Below are 17,624 nucleotides of genomic sequence, written 5' to 3' on the forward strand. Positions count from 1 at the left end.
TGGCTTTTTTTAGATGGCTATCAAATGCGTTCTCTTCTGCAACTTAAGGAAAGCCGGCAAACAGCCGCTACACCGCTGTAATGACGTCATTCAGCGGTCGAAGAACGCGAAGACCGGGAAGGAGAGAAAAATATTTTGAGCAAGTTTCTATGTTATCTGACGAGGAGAGAACAGTAATTTTTGGCTGAGGCACATTGCGACCCCATAGTATAATGCGTTGGTTGACTACTTTCTGCAAGCACTCAAGATTTAGACAAAAGTTGAAAAACGTGTTGCAGGGTCGCTTTAGTTTGGCGAAGACGAAATATTTGGACAAAGAAACCTTCATTATGAATTTGTTGTTATGCCGATTTGATAAGATAACGAAAAACGAGCACAAAAAAATTAACACAAAAAAGACGCCTACTTTTTTTTTCTTCGAACCCGTTTGAACCCGTTTGAACCGGTTCGAACGGGTTCGAACCGGTTCGAACCGGAACGGAATGGTGCTCTGGAACTGAACCCGAACCGAACCCGAAAGGCTTGAACCCGAACCCGAACCGAACCCGAAAAAATTCCGGTTCGACACCCTGATAGCAATGTTGATACCCACTACGCAAGAAGTCGGAACTAAGTCTGACTTTTTGTATAGTCGGCGAAATACGATGTGAAATTAGCGAATAGGGTCGTTAACCGGCAACGGTCGAAAAGTTGCCGTCCTTCAAAGCCATTTGCAGCAGAGCAAGCATATACACGGCCATTTTTAATGCGATAGCGTTACTAGGTTCATCGAGTGATCTTCCGTGGATTCTAGGCGTGCGTAGTTGCCGTGCTCTTCACCCGTGCTTGCCAAGAGTCCGCGGAAAGACGTCATCACAGCCAACCGGACACGATGACGGCGGCAGCGAGGAGTGAGCAAGCCGTACGCAGCTATAGTACGGCACCCGCAGAGAGCAGCGGCAGGTACCAGAACCCAACTGCGCATGCCTGCGCGGGCACGGCGAGGCCGCCCGTCACCGGAGCAAATACGCGCATGCCCAGTTGGGTCCTAGTACCCGCAGCCGATAGCGTAATGTACGCTACCTGCTATGCTAAAAATATCGAATGATAGTGCCACGGAGAATAAAGTACGTAATTTCAGCACGCGTCGTTACTGAGCAGCAAGTTTTATTGACCCCCGGTCGGCGCTCGCGCCAATGAGTCAGTGTTTTCCTATGCCGCGGTGTATGAAACCGTTACTGCTAGTGTCGGTCTCGGCTGAACTTCAGCGCGAGCAAAGAAAGCATGGATGGTGAGTGCAGGAGCACCTCATCCTAAGGGAACTTTGCCTCCCCTGAGGATCGACACAAGCAGAAGCTGAGCATATGAGCCGTGCTACGAGAGCAACTGCGTACTACTCCTTTATCCTTAAGACTAACCTGATCACGTTCCTATGGGACTTTGTAATTCATCACCCACGCTCTTAAGGAGCGTCGTGTACCGATACGAAAGGTTTTACAAATGCATAGAATAGTTCCTAACGGCCTAGTTTGCGTCTGGTAGAAATATAACACTTCTTTACTGCCATAAGAAATAATCAATAAGCGCATCTTGGTTTATCCAGTTTTCACTAGATGGCGCTAGCAGTACACCAAGCAGGAGTTTTTTTTTTTTTTTCAGTATAGAAGTGACATATTTTTAAAACAAGCAAACTAGGCCGTTCAGAACATTGATATGCATTTTATTTGTAATGTAATCACTATCAGTGCCTCAGTGCTGGGCATACGTGTCTGGTCCAACTTTTCCTCTTTTTTTTCCTCTCTCTTTTTTGCCCATTTCCCCTTTCCCACGTGCAGGATAGCAAACTAGGCTCGAGCCAGGCTAACTTTCCTGCCTTTCTTCTACATTCTTCCTTCCTTCCTTCCTTCCTTTCGTACTGGTGCACGGTGGTTTTTAAGTCCGCCGGTCATGAAAAAGTAACTCCCATAGGAATGTTAGCATGTGAGTCCCCCCCTTAAAAATGGATCCGGCAAACAACAAGGCCAGGAGAGCGCCCAGAACACAGCATATCACAAAACAATATGGCAGCAACCGAGAAGTAGTGCATGTGGATACAGCGGACTATCCTCACAACAACGTCATGACCGTGGTGGTAGTGGACCACGCGGGACAAACCCTGTCTTCAGTAGTCACAGAAAATACAAAGTCTACAAAGCAGGCGGCAGTCACTCTAGCGGTCACCACAACTCGAGAAAAATACGTATTAAGCGACTCCAAAGCCGATATACGCAGCTACAGTAAAGGACGGATTACACAAGTAGTCGCAAGAATACTTCAACAACTATGAGCGCGTAACTAGAGGTCAACTCAACTAGTCTAGAGTGCTACACACAAAGGGTTACGGGGCAACTGATTGGCCTACACAGCTGCTTGCGAGATCGTCACCTGAGCAGCAATAAACTCCCATGGAGCGGCACCAGAGCGCTCACGCGAGGTTGACGCCCTCAACTCATGAAGCTAACAACCTACTGAAAACTTGGCAGGTGCGAATTCCGAGTGGCACACCACACCCTTAACGCTACACAGGCCAAGGCATAGAAACAAAAGGTTTGTACAAAGTATCGGCACTTTTTTCTTCTGTAGTTCCGTGCCGCAGCAATGATCATTGGTCAGTTTGCAACACGTGACATATGTTTGCAGTGTGGCAGTTCATGGCCGCCGCCATTTTGTTGTTTATACGTTTTAGTAGGTCACCTCTGGCAGACTTAGCTTGCCCACCCTGCTACAGGGAACTAGAATTCTGGTTCACTGTAACCCTGCTCTGCGGCTGCGCGCGGCTGACACCGCTCCGAACGCGAACAGCGGCAGAAGTGTGTCCGAAGATGCCATTTTGCTGCATCTTCGGCAGTGTTGTTAGAAAACGACGCGGTCCAAGTCAGCGGCGACGCCGTAGATGCGGCAGTCTCGCAACACTGATAGACACCAAAGAGGCCGCCGTTGCTGACTTGCGAGCCTCAGTGGCGATACTCTTTACCTTATCTCGGACACTACTCCAGGCCAATACCCAACCGAACCCGGTGGCCTAGAGTCCATCCTAGATAGATGCAAACACTGCAGCCGTCACGCAGACCTCCCGCACATTACGTGCAAATTCCAGAAGAAACCACTCGACAAGACTCCCACCTACAACAAATGCACGGAGCATTGGGAAATTCTGCTACGCTGCTCCGGTCCCTATATACTTCAGCAACGCCTCGACCAGACAACCGAAAAAGCCGCAGGGACACAAAATCTCCTGGATGACTAACCTGGGTCCCTAGGCTCGCTACTTCTGGGCAAATAAAGTTCCTCTTTTCTCTTTCTCCCTGTCGCTTGATCCATTCAAAAACGCTCCGTCGACTGCGAAGTAATGCTATCGCGTCTTACATTACAAAGCTTAAATATAGATAGTCTCGCAACTTCCTTCTGTATACACGTCTTTCTTTCCCTAACGCACTCGTCTTCGGAAAAAAGGGTTATGATACTCGTAGTCCATAAAAAAACTGCATTCTTATACCGTCAATCAACGAGAGGATAAATGCAAAAATCCTTCTTTCACCGCTTAAGGGGCCTTATTTTCGAGTTAATAAATTCTCGGTGAATCTGCCGTCTTGACCGGCAGGCTTTTTTTCGATTGACTAACAGTTTTGTCATATGCTTCCGGCTGACATTTCAATGGGCTGTTTGTCAATTCATCACTTTGACGTTTCATGACGTTTAACGGCACCACTTCTAAAATCTTTTTCATCGCTACTGAAGGTGCATGATTCTTGGCAAGCGTGAAAAACTAGACGGCATGCAATTTACATGACAATGTAGGCATGTTTTTGCTATTCTACAGAAACATTGCGTGTAGGCCATGTCCTCTGTGGACGTGACGTGTTGTAAACTGTTGGTGGGAACGTTAATTTCACTGCCTTGGAAACTTCACCTTGCGTAAAGGTAACGTAATTTTAATTTTACTCCACAACTTCCAAACGGCAGCAAATATTGCCCCACAAAGGGGCAATAGGTTTCCCAGATTTCTGGCGCCATAAACTATTCGTAAATTTGCAGTAGCCGTCGTTTCGCACAAGGCACTGTTTAAAACTGTTTACTAGCGAAAGAAGTTATAATTTTGACTGCTTATAAGTCAGACGTAGGAGAGCAGGAAAATAGTACTTTATGTTTTGCTTTTCTGAATACAAATATGGTCGTAGTCAATGGTTTGGGGTAACAACATCACAAGGGGAAAGTACGCGCCTCACCTTTTCCAAGAACATCACAAGACCGAAAACGAATGAAAAAAAAAATCATTACTACGCTGATCGAGCTCGAGCTTAAAAAATGAGCGAGTCAGCGGCACCAGTACTGTTTTCCGTTATTAGGCCAAGCGTTTTTGCTATAATGATCGCATCACTGTACCTACAGTCACGACCTTCTATTCCTGTGGTTGCGGCAATAGTTGTGTGTAACATAGTAGCAGACGATAGCGTGGCTATGGTGACAGCCGAAAAAATAACCATGCAAAATAAAGTTTACAAGTCAACATTAAAACGAAGAGTTCAATTCTATTAAGTGCGATGCACTTCTTAAGCGACCCTGAACCTGCATCCACCGGCGATGTCCGCATAGCATACCCACGTGGGGGATTGGCCAGGAATCTCCTCGTCTTCCTTGGCAACGGGGGGAGACGGGCGCGCGCTGCCTGGCCGCTGACATGGCACATACCCACGTGGGGGATTGGCCAGGAATCGGGAGTGAGAAGGGCTAATGCACCCGCTTAAAGGAGTACTGACACGAAATTTCAAAGCTGAGATCCGCTCTAGCAATCAAGTACAACGACAACACAAATAGGTGTCTGTGAATAAATGCATCTTTCTTTCTTTGTAGTTGTGTGTGTGTGTGTGATCTCTCTTTCGCGAACATTACCGAACCGCGCAAATTCAACTCGTGCATTCGCACTTTCACATTCTTCCCCTCGGGGAAATGCGGGGAATTTTTAGTAAAAAGCGACGCGAAGAAATAAAGAGATACGGAAGAAGGAAAAATTGTGATGTTGTTTAGTACAGCACACGCATTTCGTTCGCATTTGGGGAATTACAAAAGCTATGCGCATAATTACACGACGTTTCATTACAACTATACACGTGCACACGTTCCTGATTGCTTACGTTTCACCTACGCAAAAAAAAAAAAAGAAAGACATGGCGAATTCACATATACTAATTCACGACGTCCAGAATAGGGCCCCTGACCTGGGACAAAGCTCGCGCCAGCACGAGAAACTAGACGTCTCTTCTTGGGCGCGTCACTTCGCTGTCGGTTCCGAAAGGATGAATGAGTAAGCACTTCCGCGCAACGAGGCGCGGGACAGAGTTCGTGCTTACTTGAGTACCCCCTGGCAACGCGGGGGCGTAAGTACGTCCTTATCGCAGAACCACTGTAAGCACAACGACGTCACTGTTGTTGACAAGACAAGTCACCCAGCCCAGTCACCCATCTTAGCGGGCTCTGGAGGGCGCCTAGCTAACAACTTTAATTGTTTGTTTTGTCTTTCCTTTGTACTTTTACTGTGCACCACCTTAGAAGACCTAGTGTAGTTGGTGGTCATTTCCAAATAAATAAATAAATAAATAAATAAATAAATAAATAAATAAATAAATAAATAAATAAATAAATAAATAAATAAATAAATAAATAAATAACAGTTAGAGGCTCGTATGCCCTTTTTCATGATTCCGTCTGCGCAAACCAGGCGCGACAGGCGATGCCGTGACGAATGCCGTCTGGAGGTTCGATGACTTGTCTCACTAACAGCAATTCCCCGGATGTCCCGCGCCGCCACGGTGACGAAATGTACATACAAAATGTTTATTTCGCAACGGCTTCCGATTGACTATCTCGGTATCCTTCGTGGAGCATGTTTCATAACTCACCCTTCCGGACTACGTGGGAAAGGGAAAGGGGAGGAAAGAGCGTGGATAGAGGACGAGAGAGATGAAGATGGCGGAGAAATTAAAAGGATGCCCTCCGCCCGAAACCTGAGGCTTGACTACTAAAAGTTCAATCAATCAATCAATCAATCAATCAATCAATCAATCAATCAATCAATCAATCAATCAATCAATCAATCAATCAATCAATCAATCAATCAATCAATCAATCAATCGATTGATCATGAAGGGGCTCTAATCCTGCGTATCTCTCGAGATATCAGTAGTACAGCAGGGCTTGTGGGAGGGGAGGTCCGGTGCATTTTTGTTCGGTGGGGTGGGTAAATACAGACGAGCGAGGAATGACTGTAATAGCGTTCACAAAGAAAAAAAAAATATAATAAAGCTTTTCTTTTGGCTGTTATTATATATCCTTGGAAAACTTCTGATAATCATCCCATTCGGTAATTACACAGGTGACACTTGTACGTCAGGCGCCTGGTGTCACAGCCAACCCTCTACAGCAGAGGCGGAAAAATATAGAAGTGGCCAATGAATGAAGTGATAAAATCGCAATGCGCGCAGCAGTTGCTCCCTATCGCGCAGATAGCGAGAATGCCAGGCACATTCCGTGTTTGCAATATGGGGATGAGCGGCACAAAGCAGCTTCCCTCTGGGAAATGTCGCTGCTCACACTATCAAAAATATCGCTGCTCACAACGCTCGCAAAAAAAAAAAAAAAAAAAAAAGCTGGTGTTTATTATCCTGGCAACCGTGAGAATTACCCCCAGAAATTTCTCACGGCAGTCGCCTCTCACTGGCTAAGGACGCTACCCGGAGATTCTACGGGATAAATATTCTCTAAATAGCAGCGTTTGCAGCTGCCTCTGTAGAGCTGTATGTAGTATAGTACTTGGTTTTAAACGGGAAGGCTCGGGTTGGAGTCCGACATTGCGGTGTTTTTTTAACTTTCAGAATTTTTCGGTCATCGTGATTTTGTTAATACGTTTTTTAATCTGGTTTTTGCTATATCAAGAGATCGACGTACATGACTTCTAGAATGGGTTGAATTACGTTTAATATAGGTTGTGTTCTGTGTCGTTGGGCCATGAGTTAGATTAGGTTTGTTGCAGTTGAGCTGGATTTGGGTAGGTTATGACGCGTTCGGTTAGTTACGCTAGGTTCGGTGAGGTTGTGTTATGTTAGGTTACGTTGGCACGTAATATTATTCAGCAACTCTTAGGCCAGTAATGGAAACTGCCGTGAGAATTTCTCGGAGGTAATTCTCACGGCTGCCATGAGATTGACGCAGCCAAAAAAAAAAAAAAGACACCTGGGCCAGAATTTTCAGTTGTGTCGTTAAAGAATGTTCATCCCTCGTCCATTTTGAGTTGTGACGTAGCTGCATTGGCGAAGTCGTAACCAATAACGTGCACATAAAAGGGAGACCCCGCCTTGATTGCGCTGTGCCCCATTCGGGTCGTCCGCTTTCATCCAATCAGGGCTCGCTCGAAATGGACCCATTGAAACGGAGTTAAAATGGAAAAAACTGAGAATTTCGTCCCTTGCTAATGCCCGCCCGCACCAACGATGAAACAACCCTCGGATGAAATGTGGCACACAAGATTCGTGTTCTGAATGCGCACCTTGACGGGGCTGCTATCCGCTATCACTATGATGTCCGTCGTTCAGCAATACAGTTGAACCTCGTTGTAACGAACACTGATATAGCGAATTATTGGCTATAGCGAACTAAATACAGACCTTGGTTGGTCACGCTTTATTTAAATGACACTTATTCTTTTATAACGAAACTTAAAGCGTGAAAGCCGCGCGATGTGGGATATAACGAAGAAATATTTGACCAGGAGGCTGAGAAGCTAATCGGAAAAACCCCCCGTAGTCCTAAACTTCAGAAGTACACAGTCCTTTTGTTCGCGGACACTGTGAAAAACTTCATTCTGCTCACTGCTGTGAGTATCCATCAGACAAAGATTGCATCCTTCATCAAATAAATAAGGACGCAGTTATTATATGTAGCGAATCAGAATAGGAAATGAGGGGCTCGTTGAATAAGACAGAAATAAGGGTTGGCAGTCAAGAAAACCTCGGAAAGCAAAGGGGAGGATGTGGTGGGTCACTGAAACAGATGAAGAATTTGGAAAGAACGAAAGTGGAGAAAAAATGCCCGCCAGGTGGGATCCAAACCCACGACCTCCAGAATACTGGTCTGGTCACGGTTATCGCACCAGACCGGTACTCTGGAGGTCGTGGGTTCGGATCCCACCTGGGGGGGCATTTTTTCTCCACTTTCTTTCTTTCCAAATTCTTCATCTGTCTCAGTGACCCACCACATCCTCCCCTTTGCTTTCCGAGGTTTTCTTGACTGCCAACCCTTATTTCTGTTTTATTCAAGGAGCCCCTCATTTCCTATTCTGATTAGCTACGTGCATAGCGAGGGCCTCTGTTCTGGCAGTCTTGGTGCCAAGGGTAGCTTAAGAGGGTTAAACGCTGGTCGACCACTCTCGACATATCGTAGCCACTCGAGTCACGGCCCGGGGGTTAAAAAGAAGGTCCCCTTCACCCCGAGTAGCCCGAGTGGCGCTGGCTGCCACCCCCAAGTGAAGGAAGCAAAAAATACCTTAACATAAATACCCCAGAAAGTGGAGGGGAAAAACGCCACGCAGTCCTTATTTATTCTTGTATCAAGTATTTTTATGCCAAGTATAGTCGTATTTGGAGCAAGTATTGTAGGTTTGTTGCAGCCGATTTTTACATCTACTTTCATCACGAATGTAGGTTATAATGAACTAATTTGCTGTCCCGATACTATTTCGTTATACCGAGGTTCCACTGTACCCGCAGCTTGAAGTAAAACAAGTGTGACATCGGTTGCCACGATGTTAGGCGCAACGTTATGGCTATCAACTGTTAATCTTGAATGTAGGCCTAACAATGGCGACTGGGCACCGCACCCAGCCGACGCAGCAGTCACCAGCGAGCTTTGCGTGGAGCCCCGCAGCGCCCACAGTACGGGAACATCCATGCAGGAATTGGACATGAATGTTTTCGCATTCTCAACTCATATAAGACGTGCTTAGGCGACCTCGGAATGAAGGAAGTAAGGGAGGAGGGAAGGAAGGCAGAAAAGTCAACCGAGGGCTACCAGAAGCCCTAGGATTTAAGGGTAGCACAGAGGAAGTTAACTTCGAGGCTGTCGAGGCGACGAAAAGGAGATTAGAATGCTGGTGGACGAAAAGCAGAGAGGGGAATATTGCCTAGGACAGTTACCACCTGTAACAGGAAAAAAAAAGTATTTATGCCTAGTAAGTTTTTTTGTGCCTGCCCTAAGCAGCGCTAGTATTAAACCAAGAGTATAAAACATAGGTTTTTTTGGTGCTTTTTGGTAAGATGACACGTCCTCACCCCGATACAAAGGGGAAACCAATAGCAATCATCATCATCATCATCATCATCATCATCATCAACCTGGCCAGGGCCTAGTTTGCTACCCTGCACGTAGCAAAGTGAAAATGGGCAAAAAAGAGAAAGCGAAGAAATGATAGAGGTTGGAGCAGCCAGCACACAGGTATGCCCGCCGTTAGGGCTCTAAACGTTCTAGTTTAGTAATTGCCACTGGAGTATTCATGTAGTCGAGGGTTTGACGGCATGCCGTCTGGTCAGGAAACGTGCTTTAAATGGTTTACTGGTCATTGACCGAAGTCAAAATATACAAATGACGTTTCGGGAGCACTACGGCTCCCAGGGATTGTTCACACTGAAGGAACCGGCTGGACGTCCCCGGTTTACGCAGCACTCAGCAGCGTTTTCAGTGACTTTGCATAGATAGGGTCCAAAGTTCCATCGTTCCCGTTTAGCGTGTTAAACGTTGTCTGGACGTTGTCTGGAGAGTCTTCAATAGTTTTTTTGTTTGTTTGTTTCGGCTGTAGGGTAAATGACTGCTAACGAGTTTTGTTCGAGGAATAGCGGGCGCTATGAATCACTGCGCGGAATTAATGAATCCGGGAGTTGTCAAAATTACACGAGTACGCGCTCAATGTAAAAAAAAACAAAAAATGTTTCCGTTAATGTTTTACGCGTCATCTCCTCTTCACTGAGAAGAACCAGGAAGCGTGGACAACAACTCAGTTTTGCCGTCTATTTGCCTGGTTATATGCCTCGTCCGTATTGTGCAGGTTGTTAAATGTGAGTCAACTCCAACTCCACGAAATGGCCTTGCTTTTGATCAAATTAAACCCCAGCCAGCGCCCTCGTTTTCCTGTGGTGTTGACAGATACATTTTGCCAAGCTACACATCAGTATATTCACTAAGCGGATGCCAAGCAGCGCATAAAAGAAATAATTTTTAAAAATTATGCATTGAGTTATGCATGGTGACTTACTATACTAATCGAATAGAGGCACATACAGATAACTCCCTTAGAATTATTTCAAATAATTTGTTTCGAGGCAGTTTGGCTAAGACAAGAGTTACAGCCGTTTTCTGTAACTATAATCCCTCAAATGATAGGCATGTATTGGCAGCAGACGGGAATTCTGTAACGTTTACTACTTCACCGCGAGCTAACTATTCATGACAAGTAAATAAACTAAATAAAACTCGGCATGATGACAGAGTCGTCTTATCGGCCAGCTTCTACATACATTTTCTAAGATATCAACAGATTGAGAGCTACAGAGAGCGAGCGAGCGCGATTCTTTTTCAGCGCGACCCGATAGGCACGCGCAATTTTTGTAGGAATTCAGCGCAAGACAGCTTCGCTGTAAAAATGGATCGGTACTGTCATCGGCCACACACGACAGAGATGCGCACATAACCCAAGCAGCCCTCCCAACCACCGACGCAGCAGTACTTCACCTTGGCGTTTTCCAAGCGGAGCCGTATCCCGGAGCGACGGCATGGAGCAGTCAGGCGCCACTTGGTCCAGGGATGCTGCTGCCCGGGACAAGACGCCACCGCAGCCGTCGACACACTCCGTGCTGGTCGATCCGATCCCGCCGCATCAGCTCACCGGGAGCGACGCCGCTCACGCGCGGAATCACAACAGGCTCCGCGGCGGACGCTTCGTCGATCGCACCCACCGTCTAGATGCGGCGGCATCTCACACACTGCACTGCACAAACGCGCTTCCCTGCGGCCTTGCACCCAACAGAAAAACGGAGCCTCGCGGGAAGTAACGCCGATAAGAACCGAGAACGAGTGCGGAGCAGAAGAGCGGGTGCCGTTGGAACTTCCTTCCTCGATCGCACGCGCCGCGCTGCCCTCGATTCCGTAGTCGTGGTGGTTCTGGCGACCGCCGCGTCGGGCATCTCGGGCGCCGCGAGCGCCACTTTGCTATATTTCGCGCGCTGCCGCGACCGGCGCCGCCGCGCCGTCTTCTGTGGCGGCACGGCGGCGCGGCAGCGCGTTCGCCTTTTCTTTCGTTGTTTTAATCGCTTCCCTGCTTCTCTCTCTCGTTTTCTCCTTGGCATCCTCGACGAGCTCGACACCAAAACGAGAGCACTGAGTTCCTCCCTCCTCCTCGCGTGTTTGTTGCGCTCCCGCCGTTACGTCCTGGCGTTAGCGACATGCAGTTAGGAGGGCGACTCGATAACACGGGAAGAAACGTTTGACAGTGGTTGGACCGTAAAAACAATGGCGGTTAAGTAGGAAATTATGATAGGAAACTATAGCAGTGCTTGGGATTGGGCGAGTTGGTTCAAATCCTCTGAAGCTTGAACGTTGATTCAAATCCTCTAGGTTGAATGTAAAAAAAAAAAAAGAAAAACGAGGATTGTTGAAAGGGAGCACGAACACAATGCTTTATGTATGTGTTCGCGTTTCCAGGATTTTGTTCTTGTTTCCGATAAACCGTCCTTGGCTTCTTACATTTAAGCTGAGCCCCCCAGGAATTACGAGCAGCCTCAATTACTGCGAAACCTGCACGAAGTTTTGCAAGCTGAGTCAAAACCTTCCAGTCTGCATATCAGGGCTTTCCCCCTACTTTGCAGTTGGAATTTCGTCACGGCGTTGAAACATAACTGACTAGTTGGTAATTGCGCTGTGAAAAAGGCGATTGCGGTTGAGGAAAAAAAATGCGTCCAACTTCTTCGGCTAAGAGCGTCGGCTAATGTCGCGGGAGATACGTGTTTTCCCCGACGGAGTGGTTGCGGCACTTGAACATAAAAAAAAGGAAGTCTCTTTCTGAGAAGCGATTTACCGGTCTTCTCACTTCAGCAACACGTTCTGTCACCAGGTGGCACTTACTGGTCTAGGCAAGTTCTCCTGAGCCCCGCTAACCGTGAGCGGCAGCTGCTACGACATCTAGCGCGAATAGACAACAACACACGAACTGCCTGTGCTTTCGCCCCCTTTGGCTGCACACTTTACTACAATGAGAAAGAAAGTATGTGCCAACTAGCTCAGCAACAAGTTTTGTCTACTACAATGAAGCGTGACGCGTAATGGAAGTCAGAACCCACGTTGTACAGGCCAGCAGACATCTACAGCGATATAGAAGTCTAGGATTCCATATAAAAGGGATTGGAATTTAGTTCTTCCTTATTTGTTGAAGAAATTTTTACTCAAGGTATCAGTGTAACTGCAGTAGCCACCCCCTTCGATAATTAAATACAGACTATGTTTATTGATTGATTGATTGATTGTAGGGTTTAACGCGCCGACGCAACGAAGGCGATGAGGCGCACCGTAGTGGAGGGCTCCGGATTAATTTTGACCATCTGGGGATCTTTAACGTGCGCCGAAATCTCGTACACACGGGCGTTTTTGCTTTTCGTCTCCATCAGAAAAGCGGCCGCCGCGGCCGGGAATCGAGCCCGCGACCTCGTGCTCAGCAGCGCAACGCCTTAGCCACTGAGCCACCGTGGCGGGTCAGACTATGTTTATGGTAACTAAGCTCTGTTACTGGTGTATTCAACAGCACTGCTCTCTCTGAAAGTACCAACGGACAACCTGCTAGCAGGCATTAAAACCAACTTCAAGGCATCGTGCGTGGGTAAACCACTCAACTTTGCAGGCGGCCACTGAACAAGTTGAGGACGAAGAGACTTGTGTTTCAGAAGTTGAAATTCTGGTTCCACTGATGGAAGCTAAACCTGGGCTCTAAGACGCACAGTACGATAGGGCTACTGAATAAGTTAGACCCCCTGGCGCTCTTAACGTGCGCCACATACCAAAATACCAGACATTTTTGATTTTCCCATTTATCACAGATGATACCCAGGCATATGCGTGCTCAGGGTCTGTCATAAGAGGGGACAATCCACATCAGAGCGCAGCCATCCCAGTCCCCTAAAAAATGACCTTTGCATTACGCAAGGCAGGCGGGTAAAGCTGGCCCTCAATGCTGTGTAAACACGGGTGCCGCCAAGATGCGACGCGGTTGTTACGAGATCTGTAGCTGAAGACACGGTTAACAATTTTTCGCGAGGCAGGCACAAAGTTAAGGCGCTAAACTGAAAGAAGTCAACTTTTATTACAATAACTGAGTGTATTTACTACGTATTGTATGCTGGTTATAAGTTTTCTCAACGCATTCATATTTGATGAACAAAAATAAATGAAATATAAAGCAACAAGAAATGGCTCCGGCTCAGCTCAGCAAACCTTGGATATCCAAAGCAAAAGCTTGGCTTAGTCTGGCTGAGTCTTGGTTTCCCTTGGTTAACCTTTGATGTAGCTGTATTGCCGACCACGGCTCAACGCTGTTCGGTCCAGTGCAACACTCACGGAAGGAGGCCCGCCTCGCTTTCATTCACGGCGAACGCGGCGTTCCTCTTCGCCGGGCGCAAGACGGGTCACGTAGCCCGAGACGACCCAGCGACGCGTGGGAGGCGGCGGGGTTGGTCGGCTGCCGATCAGCTGAGCGCCCGCAACCGCGGCGGCCGCCGCCGCTAGCTCAGCAGAGCGTCTGAAAACAAGGCCTTGTGCGCAGCGCCGAAAGCGGGCCCGGCGAATCACGCGATGCGCTTCAAGAGGTGTGTCGCAGGGGGTGTCTGCGGTCAAAAGGTGAACTTGCGCATCGGCAGCGGAACCGCTGGACGAAAGTAGTAAAGCTTTGAGGGCTGAGGGCTGAGGCGCCAAATCAAGTTCCGGTTTTTTGTGAGAAGCGTCAGTCAAATGGGAGTAATTTACAAAGCTTCATTCTACCATATCTTGGTGTCTACTGTGTCACTTCGTTGCTTGCGGAAACTAGCTTATCTACCCCCGTGCTGCAGCCCGCACACTGCAGACCTCCCGACCATACGAATAAAGCCACTGCCGAAGCCTATCTTCGCCGAAGCCTAGTGATACCATTCACTACGTGCCCGGAAGTGGCTGCGGCCAATTTTAACTCGCCGTCAGCCGATCATGACATGTTCTTGTTTAGGTTCGTGTTTACTAGGTTCTTGTTTACGTGTGCTGTTAACTTACACTGAAGGCAGTTTTGTTTGAGTGAGAGATGAAGCCAGCGCCAACTAATAATAATAATAACAATTTCATTTGCACAATAAGATGGTTTTTTAGAGGAGGACAGGACGAAGCAGAAAGGTAATCCCGCACGGAGGCGCATAAATCTCCCGTACGGGTGTGTACGAGATTTCGATTGATGAATGTTCCTTCTATGACTGAAACACGCAATTCGAAATTTACGAAGATATAGTGCAGCAATATGCACTCCTCTTGATACTTTGCGTGACACTTTTCCGAAACTTTATAGATAAGCGAAGTTACATATTTTATGTCTACTTGTACTTCCACTCCCATATAGCCCACGTTTATACCCAGGTTTATATAGCCCACGTTTATACTGTCGCGACGGCGACAGAGAGAAGCGAAAACACACGTCTGCACGCTACAGCGCCGTGGACCCAAACTGGGGTCCCCGCTTTATTCCCTTCGTGCCCAGCGCGCACCGCAAGCGCGTGGTCAGCACTCGCCACTCGTGGCTCAGCCCCAGCGTCATCGTTCCTGGAGCGTGCCCGTTTGCGGCATCAGACGACGCAAGCTGCTGGGGCGCCGCCACATAGCCCCCCCCTCTTCAGACGGAGTGTCGGCAAAACGGACAGTCTTTGCGCTCGGATGTTCACGGGTGGGACTGCGAACGGAGGGGAGAGTGGTGGTGTTCAGGGTGGAGTGGTGGATGGTGGTGTCGAAGGCAGGCAGTTCGGCCTCGGTGAAAGCGGGCTTGAGGCGATCGATGGAAACGACAATGTCGCGTCCGTTAACGCGAACTGTAAACGTCTTTTCACCGCGTGAAATGACGAGATGAGGGCCGGTGTAGGGCTGTTGAAGTGGCCGGCGGGCACTGTCGACACGGATGAAAACGTATTGGCTGACAGAAAGACTTGGGTGAATAAAAGTGGGTTTTGTGGAACACGGCCGTGGCGGTTGGGGACGGATATAGCTGAAAAACCGGGTTAAATCCTGTACGTAGGATGGGCCAGGAGAGGAAGGGTTATCCTGAGGCCGTGGAGGGACCAGGAAGTCTGCCGGTAATCGCAAAGACGTGCCGTAGACCATTTGGGATGCGGCACAACCAAGATCATCTTTGATGACAGTGCGTAATCCTAGCAGCACAAGAGGAAGGTGAACTGCCCACTGCTCAGGTGATTCGTGAGCCATCAGCGAGGCCTTGAGCTGACGATGAAACCTCTCGACCATGCCGTTGGCTTGAGGATGATAGGCCGTTGTTTTTAGGTGAGTAACACCGAGTAGGCATGTCAAGCGGCGAAAGAGTGTGGACTCAAATTGGCGGCCACGGTCTGTGATAATCTCCGACGGCACGCCAAAACGGGCGATCCACGTCGACATAAGCGTGGAAGCAACAGTCTCAGCCGTAATATCGTCGATTGGAGAAGCCTCCGGCCAGCGGGTAAAACGGTCGATCACTGTCAAGATGTAGCGGCAGCCCTTAGATGGTGGTAGTGGGCCAACAAGGTCCACGTGAATTGTGGAGAACCTTGAGTCCGGTAGTGGGAAAGTAGCCAGAGGCGATGTGGTATGCCGAGAGACCTTGCATTGTTGGCAGGCGAGGCAGGAACGGGCCCAAGCGCGTACGTCAGTATTCATGCCCGGCCAGACGTATCTCTCGGCAATCAAACGCCGTGAGGCACGAACTCCAGGATGAGAGAGACGGTGAATAGAGTTGAAGGCAATGCGCCTGAGAGACGCAGGAAGGTACGGCCGTCGGCGGCCTGAGACCGGGTCAATGTCGCAAACGATGCTGATTCCCGAATCAGGGCATAGAATGTCCTCGAGGTGCAGAGAGGAGCTGTTTGAAGAACGCAGAGTTCGGAGCTCCTCGTCATCGCTTTGGGCTTGGGCCAACTCCTGAGAACTGAAACCGGAGCGCTGTATGGCGGAAATACGGCTAAGGGCGTCGGCTGGAATGTTGTTAACTCCCTTGACATGCCGAATGTCCGTCGTAAACTCTGCAAGATAAGCCAAATGTCGCGTCTCTCGGGGAGAATATGTAGTCTTCGATGACTTGAAGGCGTTCGTAAGAGGCTTGTGATCGGTGAAAATCACGAAGCTGCGGCCTTCGAGGAAAAAACGGAAATGCTTCACAGCGAGGTATGCCGCCAGGAGTTCCCGTCCGAAAGTGCTGTACCGTTGCTCAGTGGGAGAAAGCTTCTTCGAAAAGAAACCGAGCGGGTGCCAGCTGCCGCGGATGTGCTGCTGAAGTACACCTCCAATCGCACAGTGGGAAGCATCTACCATAAGGCTTGTGGGAGCGTTGTGGCGCGGGTGCACGAGGAGGGTAGAAGAGGCCAGGCGCTCCTTGGTGGTAGTGAATGCGCGATCAGCAGCTTCAGACCATTCAAGACTGCACTCAGGAGACTTCGAAGTTTGAAGGAAAGTTTCGAGAGGTTGAACAATGGCCGCACAGTCCGGGATGAACCGTCGGTAATAATTCACCAGCCCTAGGAAACGGCGAAGTTGGCACAAGGACTCAGGTCGGGGAAAGTCGATTATGGCCTTCACTTTGTCTGGCAGAGGGCGAATTCCATTGCAGTCAACGAAATGACCGAGAAACTCCAACGACGGCAACCCGAACGCACACTTTTCGCTATTAAGGATGAGGCCATGCTCTGCTAGGCGTTCGAAAACTATCCGCAGATGGTGCAGGTGCTCAGATAGCGATGAACTGGCGACAAGAACGTCATCTATGTAGGCGAAAACAAAAGGTAGGCCACGGAGGACGACGTCTATGAAGCGCTGAAAAGTCTGAGCTGCGTTGCGTAACCCGAAAGGCATCCGAGTGAATTCAAAGAGGCCAAACGGTGTAATGATGGCAGTTTTCTTGACGTCATCCGGGGCTACGGGGATTTGGTGGTAGGCTTTTTGGAGGTCAAGCTTTGAAAAGATGGTACATCCACTGAGGTTATTGGTGAAGTCCTGTATATTAGGTAGGGGGTACCTGTCGGGTACCGTGGCCACGTTCAAGGAGCGGTAATCACCACAGGGTCGCCAGTCTCCTGATTTCTTCGGGACCATGTGTAACGACGAGGACCAGTTGCTCGATGACGGGCGAGCAATGCCGATTTCAACCATGTGGTGAAATTCCTGTTCCGCGATTTTATGTTTCTCTGGAGCCAGTCGACGCGCCACGGCGTGCGTAGGTGGACCGGTGGTGATGATCTGATGAACGACGTCATGCTTCACTGGCTTTGTCCAGTCTGGAGGGGCAGTCAGGGAAGGAAACTCGT

General features: G+C 48.6%; 1 protein-coding gene across 2 annotated transcripts in view; it reads right to left on the minus strand.

Moving 5' to 3' along the window:
- The window catches only part of LOC144178495 (beta-1,3-galactosyltransferase 1-like), a 93,755-nt gene extending 82,434 nt beyond the window's left edge, over positions 1-11,321 (minus strand). Inside the window, exon 1 of one of the 2 annotated variants that reach the window (XM_077706397.1) lies at positions 10,792-11,321. The gene's annotated coding sequence lies outside the window, so the exon portion shown is untranslated. The remainder of the gene's footprint in view (positions 1-10,791) is intronic. The other variant, XM_077706399.1, reaches the window with a different exon arrangement.
- Positions 11,322-17,624: the final 6,303 nt, after the last annotated feature.

The sequence above is a fragment of the Haemaphysalis longicornis genome, unplaced genomic scaffold (assembly GCF_048455015.1).
Source record: "Haemaphysalis longicornis isolate Haplotype H1 unplaced genomic scaffold, Haemaphysalis longicornis Haplotype H1 scaffold_4, whole genome shotgun sequence".
Lineage (NCBI taxonomy): Eukaryota > Metazoa > Arthropoda > Arachnida > Ixodida > Ixodidae > Haemaphysalis > Haemaphysalis longicornis.